Here is a 10,661-nt window from a genome sequence, read left to right as displayed (position 1 = left end):
AACAAAGGCAGCAGCAGCGGCGGGTCTCCTTTGCGCAGCGCGGGCAGCAGAAGGGGCCACCCCGCCCGCCCGGGGCTCCCCGCCCCGCCAGCCGGGCCCGGCGGCGCTGGGCGGGCCCCGCGCTCCGGCCCCCGCGCCCGGCCCGGCTGGGCTCAGCGGCGTGTCGGGAGGAAGGGCCGGCCGCGCGGCGGGCGGGCGGCTGCCAGCCGCTCGGCTCCCCCGCCCCCCGTCTCCTCCCCTCCGCGCCGATCCTCCGCCCCCTCCTCCTCCTCCTCCTGCTCCGCGCGGCGGCGGCGGCTTTCTCGGCCCCGGCTCCCTGCTCTTCCCCGGGGCTTCGCCTCGCTCCTCTCCGGGAGGCTCCCGCGCCGCGCTGGCGAGGACGGTAAGGGGCGGCGGCGAGGCGCCGGGCCGGGCCGCTGCTCCCGGGCTCGGCGGAGCCCGGGGCTGAGCGCGGCGCCGTCCCGCAGCGGTTCCCCCGCTTGCTGGGGGCGGCCCCGGGGAGCGGCGGCGGGCGGGACCCCCACCCCCCACCCCGGCAGGCGTCTGGCGAGGGGGCCGGCAGCGCGGGCGGGGTGCGGGGTGGCGGCGCCGCGCTGCCCCGGGGACGGGCGGGGGGCTCGGCCCCGCCGGGCGCTGCGGCAGGAGCCGCCCTGCCCAGCCCAGCCCTGCCCTGCCCTGCCCTGCCACCGGGGGTCGGCGGCGCGGGCGGCTCCCGCCGGTGACAGGGAGCAGCCCCCGTGGGGCAGGCGCCCCGCGCAGGAGCGGGGCCGAGCCGGCTTCGTCCCCTGCCCTGGGGGCGGCGGATCCGGCCCCGAGCGGGTCCGCGGCGGGGCGGGCGAAGCGGTTTGGCTCCTCTGAAATTCCCCGCTAATGTCAGGGGAAAACATATGGCCCAGGAGAAAGCCGCTGGAAGTAATAGCTGTTGAACTCCTCCGAGTTATTTCCCCGAGTCGGCGCGAAGTGTGAACTTCCTCCCCGGGATGCCCTTTCGGGGGGATGCGGGGCTGAGCACATGGCCGCCTCCCCTGGGTCGGCCCTCGCCCTGCGCGGGGTCTGCTCCGCATCTGTCACAACACCGCCTGAAACCGGGCCTGCCGGCGCCTGGTTTCATTTCAAAGTGCTAATCTGACCTAAAGAAAACTTTAGCTGGGAGAAGGGGGGGAAGGCTTATCCAAAAGGTAATTTACTTAAATGTCTTTTTTTTTTTTTCTTTTCTTTTTTCCTCCTTCTTCCCTTACTCAGACAAGGCATATGTGAAAAGAAGGGAAAGCAACAGAACTATTTGTTTCCTAGGGTCCAATATATATGGCAGTTTATAGGGCAGAGAAGGTTAAAACTTTCAAAGACCTGGCACTGGCAAACGAACATCTCCAGTGAAACATAGTATTAACTCTTTTAAACTTGAATTTTATGGTCATTTGCATGTTGATCCTTGCTTGTACTTAAAGTCTGTAGTTACTGTATTCAGATATTTAAGGATGAAATATTTCCTTTGTGCTTAAAATGACTATGCTATTGTGTTTTGTAAGCAGCAAGACAACTTTTATCTTTAATGCAGACCTTTTTATCACTTAGCTGTAAATACTTGCTCTGTTTCTAAGTCTGCCACTGATTTGTTGGGTGGCTTTGCAAAGGTCACTTCAGTTCAACTTCCTTTTTCTGTAAAACGCCTGTATTGATTTAATAAGATACTGGCTCAGATTTGGCATTTATAATTTATTTCACATTTGTATTTATGTGCCATAAGAGCCATACTTTGTAAAGCAACTTGTCCTTGGTTCTGCCCGTAAAGCCTGCTGGCTGATCTTGGTGTGTGGTGTACAGGGGGTGCACAGCTTGGCTTGTGTCTAATGTTAAGCGTCCTACTTATTTAAAAATGTTGAGAGTTCTAAAAGGGTCAGTGTAATCCATACCACATGTGCGCTCAACTGACCTAGAATTAACGAGATAAAACACTTTTAAGCCCTTCTGGAGTAAAAGGTGGCACGTTATTTCCTTGTGTGCAACTAACACAATTAATTGCTTTCTCAAAATGACCGGTGGCATGCTCCTCAGTTTAGAGGGTGGCTGAACACCCCGCTTCTGCAAAGGTTTGGCTTGAGCTACTGAGACTGGTCATGAGAGCAGAAGGTACCTAGCAGTGTGAATGTGCTCCCTGGGGAGATGTACCTGTTGGTGACGGTAGCCAAGGGAGGTGGGTGCAGAGACCACCTTCAGTCCTTCAGAGATGGTGGGCAGCCCTTGCCATGATGTGGGGCTGACAGAGCTGTATGCCCTGCCAGGGCCCCCGTTTTATGTGTGTTAGTAGCTTACCATATCAGTTGATATTTCATGCTGCAGTATGGAGTTTCCCCTCTGTGGGTTTCGGCCTCTGTGGGCAGGAGGTAGCAGGCAGGTGCCTGTGTGCCGCAGTGTAGATGCAGGTATACCAGGAATGTGATGGTTAGTGTGATTTACTGCCTCGATGGAACTGATAGCCTATGCTCACAAGTTCACTCTGTTGCACAGAAGGCCTAGACTGCCCTCATGCCAGTGCATCCATGTTAAGAAAATTGTATCACAAGCTAAAGTTAAGAGGGAAACGGTGTTTTCCAGATTCATATGGACATCATTTGCTGTCGCTTTGCCATAGCAGTTCTTTCTGTGTCCTGCTGTAAGACTTGGCCATCAGCACCCTCCTTCCCTGCTCCTTGTAGGCTTGTGGTGCGCACGCTGGAGACATCAGATCTCAAATTGTTGCTGGAGGCACTTAATATGGGTGCAGTCTTCCAGTGGACGGGACATGGCTTTCTGTTAAAGGTTCATGTCATGCTCCAAAATCTGGAGGGCTAACATTGATTTAGTGAGGCAAAACTGAGTCAAATTATAGAATATAGCCTTGCAAATGTGTTCTGGTTGCTCAGAGCTACAGAGCGCATTTGAGATACCGTGCTAGTGTATAAGAGGAAAATGTTTCTCAAATGTGCTTTTGTAAGTATGTTTCCCAGTGGTGCCATAGTTAGACTGGAAATCAGTACACTGAAATATCATAGGGTAGATTTTGGCCATTAATTGTAGTGGAATGCAGAGTAAACGAAGGCTCATGTTTACAGCCTGCCCAGAACTGGAGGGCGTATCTTTGAACTCTGTGTAAGGAATGTCTCTGGTCTCTCCGTGGCTGACACTGGGTCTTTCTTGCCACTGCTAGATCACGGCTCCGTTCCACAAGGCCTTAAGCACATGTGTTGATTAGCCACAAGTTAATTATTTTAAATTAAACTGAAGCGTAAGTATATGTCAACTACAAAGTGCTTTTATTTCAAGGAAGCTTTATTTTAGCAGGGCAGGTTCTGAGAAGTTAGAGGAACTAGTTTGTGAAGTCCACATGGCTGAAGACCTGTTGGAGATTTAAAAAAAAAAAAAAAAAAAAGACTTGGACTGTCTTAAATGGAAGGTACAACAGCTGCTTGGAAACTGCATTTTAAGGAGGAAGAAAAGCTTGCCAAGTGGGGCTGTGGACCTTGCTGTGAGAATAAGGTACTGCAAGTTACTAGAAAACCTGTAAGGAATGAAGCGAAGGAGGGGATTGGTCATCGGAGAGCAGAAACTGCAGGGATAGCCTGTGAATTGCCAAAAGCTAGAGTATGAAGAAATTTAAGATGAAGAGGAAAAAATAAAAAGAAGAGGAGAAGAGAACTTGGCTATGCTGTTGTGAGGACCAGACTATAGTTGAAAAATACGTGTAATGCCTCCGAAATTAGCAGTTATGACCAGTTTTAGATAGGGATGAGGATTTGAACATGGGAGAATGATAGGGTGCCAAACAGAAATGAGCAGAATAAATGTCTTATGCCTGCTTCCAAATTTAACGCAGTCAAACTAAGGAAGCAAAGGATCTCTGCTTTAGGGGTCTGAAAGAGTTGGCGCAGGACACTGGAGCCAGGTTAAAAAAAAAAAAGGATTGGTTGTTATCTGTCAAGTTGAATGTAGCAGTTGCGATCGCAATATAGCAAAACAAGTATACTTGTATTTATTTTAAAAGGAGAAGAGAATGAAATCTTCACACATTTTACTCTGGTCTTAATAGTATTCAAGGATTTAGAACAAATTCGGAATGGACAAAGTAATTAAGTATACAAATATAAGTGGAAAACAGGATAAAATGCATCACGGATTTGCTACAATTGGGTCATGGAAGACTAGAGTCATATTATTACTGGTTAAATACTGAGTGTCCTAGTCAAAAGGAGCAGAAGGCTTCAGTTCGATGTGTGTACACCATGGCACAACACTGAAAAAGACTGAAGTATGGGGCTTGGCTAAAGAACGGTGAGGTGGCTTGGAAGAGCAACCTGAAGGAGAAATTGTTACTGTGCCTGCATGAATGAAGGAATTATTGGTCTGGATCAGGGCTGGTCTTTTTACTTCGTCGTGCTGGCTGAGATAACTATATGCAAAGAACGATTGCTGATGAGGCAAAGTTAGGAAACATAGTCAGCACCGAGCGGGGTTAGGTTATTGCACAGGAAGAACTGAATGTCAGTGATGACTGAAGCAATAGGAATGAGAGGAAGTTTAAATAGCTCTAAAAGTGAAGTTATCTACTGAGTGATTATTAACAACACATCTGCTATCAGTTGGCAGGTCATCCCTTAAAACAGGCCTGGAGGAAAAGGCCTGAATGCCAAATGGAGTCAAACAGGGATGACTCTATTTGATGGTGGACATGAAATGAAAGCAAATGTGATCCTCAGTGAGAGCTCTTCAGTGGAGATAAGCAAGTTATTATGCAAGGCATTAGGGAGACTTCATGTCAAATACTGTACATAGTTCTGGTCACTTGTGTACAGAAAATATTAAATTTTAGTGGAACATGTACAGGGCCATCCAGGCTACAAGGATGATGGGGTGTGAACAGTCTGGAGTTAGACAGGAGATCAAAACTTAAGCTACGCTGGCTTTTGTAGCTTGATAACGGCAGAGGGGGAGATAGCAGCTGCTTATAAATTCCCTCGGGCAAATTCTTGGAGAAGAGGAAGGGTCATAAACTGAAGGCTCACCTGTAATTTTGGATTAAAAACTTGACGTACAGGAGGATGATTTGATGACTTGTTGAATGAATGTTAGAATATTTTACATGGGAAATCAAAATGATTTTCCGAACTGTCAGATTTTGGATGCCCTCCCAGCTGTACTTCTCTTAAGTCCCAGTTTGTGTTTAAGTTTGCATGTGACTTAAGGAAATGGACAGTGTCCTGGTTTCAGCTGGCATAGAGTTAATTTTCTTCCTAATAGCTGGTATAGTGCTGTGTTTTGGATTTAGTATGAGAATAATGTTGGTAACACACTGATGTTTTAGTTGTTGCTAAGTAGTGCTTACACTAAATCAAGGACTTTTCAGCTTCTCATGCTCTACTGACTAAGAAGGCTGGAAATGCACAAGAAGCTGGCAGGGGGCACAGCCAGGACAGCTGACCCCAACTGGCCAAAAGGCTATTCCATACCATATGATGTCATGCTCAGTATAGAAACTTAGAGGAAAGCTGGCCGGGGGGGCTGCTGCTCGGGAACCGGCTGGGCATCAGTCGGCGGGTGGTGAGCAATTGCATTGTGCATCACTTATTTTGTATGTTCTTTTATAATTATAATAATTATTATTTTCTATTAATTTTCTATCCTATTAAATGGTCTTTATCTCAACCCAGGAATTTTACTTTTTTTTCCCCCGATTCTCTCCCCCATCCCACTGTGGGGGGAGTGAGCAAACAGCTGTGTGTTTAGCTGCCTGTGGGTTAAACCATGAGAGGCAGTTTGGGTAACTCAAGTTACCATAACTTTTATGCTTCGATCATCACTGCTAATCAACAGAAATAGAAAACACTTCTGTGAAGGAGGTGTGATGAGCAGAAATCCTTATTTTTGGGGAGTACGTGTTGTCCAGTCACTTGATGGTGAATGGAATTTATAACAAGTAAAACGCTCATCTATGGCATTAGTAGCTGCTGCTTTTTATTCTATTTTAGTGTATAATGGAGTGGAATCAAGTATAACTCATAAAATATTAAAGATAACCACAAATTAATATGTGTGGAACAGAAAATGCATAAATGGACATGCAGGCTGGAGGTCAGGATGGCTGACTTGAACCCATAAATAAATAAAGGACTATGCTTTCCTGTTGAGTGTGTGCCCATATCTGTCCTCTGCCTGATTTCATGCTCTCTGGTCTTAGGAGTGCTCCATGGCACTGGCTGCATCCTCTTGTTTGAGGATCTTGCTCCTGGGAACAGGAATAGGGAGGCTTCACCTGGGAAGGGACTTGGACAGAGCCTTGCACAGTAGGTGAAGTGCAGGACTGATGAAGACCCAGGGTGGGGGCTTCCAGCTGGGAGGACGTGTGCCTGTCTATGGCTTCATTTTGCAGGTGTAGTAGCTGACCTAGGCGCTGGTGCTGAGCTACGCAAAGGCCAATGCAACTTAACCGCTGGGAGCCAATTGAGGTATGAGATGTGCCAGTTCAGACACTTTCTCTAGTAACTCTATTGAAGACTTGTCTGGTACACACCGAAGAGGCGTGTGCGTCATAGAAAGCGTAATGATGGTGTATGTGGTTTGAAGGCTCCACCATGTCGACTTAATTTGATCTTTGCTAGAGCATCAGGGTCTGTCCATTTATAAGCTCTCCTGTAGTTGGGCTTTGTATGTGCGGTCAAACTTCTGGAAGTTTCAAGATGACTCTTCAAAAAGGAAAAAGAATGCATGTCATCTGTGTGGAGGTATCTTGAGAAGAATAATTAAAAAAGATGCTTTGAGTGTGTTTGTACATCAAAGCAAGATCAGTGTCTTGATATTGCTTTATGTCTGTTTGTTTTGAATTTATAAGGCAGGCATTTAACTTCCTTAGAAATAATCCAGTTGCAAACTCCTTTCCAGCACAGTTTATTAAAAATCCAAACTATTAAATTTTATGTGTTTGCTTTAAATGCATGTGTGTTTTTTCTTTAAAGAGGAGCTGTGTAGTGAGCTCAATGTGTCAGCATGCCCCATAGGAAATAAATGTGAAGAGATTCTGTTGAGCCATCAAAAGAATAATTTAACAATCCCAGGGAAAATTGAATTTATTGTCTTGGTAGCTTTTAGCATGTATTATTAGGCTATTCGCTTATTGTGATTTTTTTCATTTGCTCCTGTTGCTCTTTTATATGAGTGTTGGGTGTATCATTAAAAAAGATGAGACTAGGGCTGTACTTTGCATTTGTATAGCATCTTTCGCTTGACAGCCTTCAAGTTCCAGATATTAATGGATGACGTGGAAAAGTTATTTCAGATTTACAAAGGAGAGATTCAACCTAAATTCAAACAGGCTCTAGCAAATCAGAGAGCAGAGCACTTGTCTCCTGATGCTTTGCTGTGTTCTTTAAAAACAAAATCACTCAATTTCCTGTTACAATTTGAGGACTCTTCCAAGACTGCATTAAGAAATAGGAGGAAATGTTTTAAGACTTTATTGGACAGGGAAGATAACAGCAGCATCCAGTATTGTCTGCACCTCAAGCAAGTGGAAAGGAATACCCTTCTTGTTAATAGGTCAAGGAACTGTGTGTTCATGGTGAGCATGGTCATAATGGGAAGCAGAAAAATGGATTGGAGCAAGGAGCAAGCGGTATAAGAGGTGGAGGTAAAACCTGGAACAAGCACACATGAAAGAATACAAGAGAAAATGTGATTGGGAAAATGAGAATTATGGAAAGACTGAATGAACAACCTGGTGAACAGGGAAATGAAGGAGAAATGCTTATATATTACACATGAACTGAGTGTGCACATTACTTTGTGTCCAAATTAAATTGGAAAGCTCATGTTTTATTCATTGCTGTGATGTAACTGTGGGATATCTATTAGCTGGTTGGGGTTGCACTGTTTAGAAAAGCACATTTTTAATGAAGAGAGGTTACAGTGGGGAAGGAACAAAGCAGAACCTTAAAGCAAACTGCAGGAGAACCTTTTAGGTGTGAGCATCTATAAATTACACGGTGTCTTGCATAGTTCAAAAAAGCAAGGGAAAAGAGAAGAATTGTGGGCAGAAGAATGGGGGAAGAAAGGTGGTTCTGCAGCCTTTCAGTGGTTTAACTTTCAGATTTCCACATGGTGGTTTTTTGTGTGAATAGGAGCTGAAGGAATGTCCTTCTGTTGTGAAAGAACCATTGGTAGCAGTGTCTTCCTCTTTGTCCAGTACCTCTACACAGTATTAGACAAGTCTATTTTTAAATAACTACCCAAAGTCATGAGTGGACCCAGACCTTTGGATTTGTAGTGACCTTTGTATGTTGTCTTTCTCTATTTGACAAGTTAATCTATGCATGTTACCATTTGGGAGGTCAGGGGGCCACTAGAAATGAAACTGTTTCTTGTGTGTGTATGTGCATATATATATATATATATACACATGCAGCTTAAACTAGGATGGAGGAGAATCATTTAAGTAATGATTGGGTAGAGCACTTTTGAGATGATGATGATGATAGTATACATTTTATTTGTACTTTATTTCATATATATAAAAAGTAATGTTGCTGTGATCTATTTGACAGAATGTTATTTCTCCTCCTGTCCACCCCCATGGTTTTAGACCTGTTTGTTAATCTCTTCATTAAAAGAACATCTTGTCACTTCCCATGCGTGCATGTACTTCAAGACTACATTTAGAAAAAATCGAATTTAATACTAACATTTGTAAATTAGTCATGTAAGTACAAGTAGTTAAAATGTGACAATTTCACTTGCATGTTGTATTTAATTGCAAGATTCTTATCATCTATGTTGTTTTGCCTTTCTGACCTGTGATATTACTGAAGTATATTGCTGTTGAGTTCTCCCAGTGTGTTAATTTGGGATGTTGAATGATAATTGCAGTGAGTGACAATCCTGAATGAACTTAAATGCTAGTCAGTGTGAATGGGACTTCATGGGTTGCTTTCGCTCCGTTTGGACAAATGTTACTTTCTCACTGAAGATCCCTTGTGGCTGTTGAACTTCTCTCTACGTAATAAAACTTGATACAAAATGTAAGGACTTACTGATAAATCGGTTAATTCCATTAATTAATATCTGCTAATCAGAAACTAGAATCCCAATTCTGCAACACGTGAGATTTCCGCAATGCGTTCGTATAAATGCTTGGGGAATATTTGCAGATGTGAAGGTCTGCTCACTCAGATTTCCTGCAAGACCTCCACACGTGCTTTGCTGAAGGATTTCAGATGTTTTAATTAGTTTTTCCTTTTTTAATTGTTATTGTGTTGTCCCCATCTTGCAACATTTGCTGTGCACGTTCAGGGGGTTACTCCTGTTGTAGTATTGGGTCCTATTTCGGTAAATGAAATGTTGCATATTAGGTTAAGTTTCAGAAGCTCTAGTTGAAGTGAATCTCTCAAATCTTTCTGTATTTAAAGCCACACATTTCAGGTCTTTTTTTTTTTCCTCTTTCTTCCTGTTTGATAGACTGTGAGGGAAAGGAGAAACTGACTTTAATGAAGCAGAGCATATAGGAATGCACGGTGTAAGCACTTGAATTTGGAGAGAAAATGTTGTTCTCCTCTGATCTTTGCTATAATGGTTTGAGGTGTTCACTTGTGACTATAATAAAGAAAATTTGTGTATTTGGAAAAAAAATCTTAACTCAATTTTTTTTTCTGATGACCTTTTTATTATAGCAAGTTTGTGCTATCACAAAGTTACTATTTTAGGAATGAGATACCAGCTTTTTTTTCCCTGTTTAATTGAAAGATGATCGGTGTCATTTCTCTCTTCCTTCCCTCTCCATCCCCCTTAAAACAAAACAAAACCTTCAGTCCTTAAACAAAAGTGTCTTTGTTTTTACATTTGTTTTATGAAATCGCTTAAATCCTTTGGGAAAAGCTTTCCTCTCACAGGAAGAGCGGGGGGAAAAAAAAAACCCTCCTAAAGCCAAAAACAGCAAGCCTGCTACCAGACATAGCAATGTTTTGCTATCTGAATAGTAGCAGATTGCATAAAAGAAGCAATTTCTCATCTTAATGAATGAAAAAGTGCAATTGCAGAAATGCACACAAATAGACATATGCTTTTCTCTCAGCAAACGTAAAATTAGTAGCATTCAGGACAAAAAATTTGCTGTGTACCTTTCTTGGAGCTTCTTTGGACTGTCACTGTTGGGAATGGAACTTTAAATGGGGTATTTCAAAGCTCTGCAAGACAGGAAAATCAACTGCTCCCTTCTGGCCTTTCTGTTTTTTGTTACGGTAGGCAGATGCGTGAATTATCCTTTCCTGATCTAGGAACCTGGCAACTGACAGCAAACATGAGCTAAGTGAGAGAATGAACTATAAAGACCAAGGACTACGTGAAATATCACCCTGCTAATTTGTCTGCATGGGCTTTATCCAGAAATATACTAAAGAACAGGAGTGCTGATGAAATAGAACAAAATTATTGCAGCATACTTTCTCCCAAATGTAATAAAAATGCAAAATTGAGTCAGTGGCCTACTATTTGCAATCACCTGTATTATTATGTGGGCTAGAGAGATCAAGGTTGAAGGAAAATTGTCCAAGTAAATGCTGAATGTGAATGAAAAAATAAGAAGGCCTCCCTTAGTGCCAGGAGGTAAGGGCTTACTTTCTGTAGAGTAGGAAATCAGACAC

General features: G+C 44.0%; 1 protein-coding gene across 6 annotated transcripts in view; it reads left to right on the top strand.

Moving 5' to 3' along the window:
• The first annotated feature begins 250 nt into the window (after nucleotides 1-250).
• The window catches only part of FAM110B (family with sequence similarity 110 member B), a 121,848-nt gene continuing 111,437 nt past the window's right edge, over nucleotides 251-10,661 (top strand). For 2 of the 6 annotated variants that reach the window (XM_072852442.1, XM_072852448.1), the window contains exon 1: nucleotides 272-382. The gene's annotated coding sequence lies outside the window, so the exon portion shown is untranslated. Of the gene's footprint in view, nucleotides 383-808; nucleotides 1,179-3,497; nucleotides 3,517-10,661 lie in introns of those variants that run through there. The other 4 variants (XM_072852443.1, XM_072852449.1, XM_072852446.1 and 1 more) reach the window with 4 other exon arrangements.

The sequence above is a fragment of the Ciconia boyciana genome, chromosome 2 (genome assembly GCF_034638445.1).
Source record: "Ciconia boyciana chromosome 2, ASM3463844v1, whole genome shotgun sequence".
NCBI classification, from domain to species: Eukaryota; Metazoa; Chordata; class Aves; order Ciconiiformes; family Ciconiidae; genus Ciconia; species Ciconia boyciana.
The sequence above is the reverse complement of the archived record's forward strand: the minus strand, read 5'-3'. Positions and strand labels throughout refer to the sequence as shown.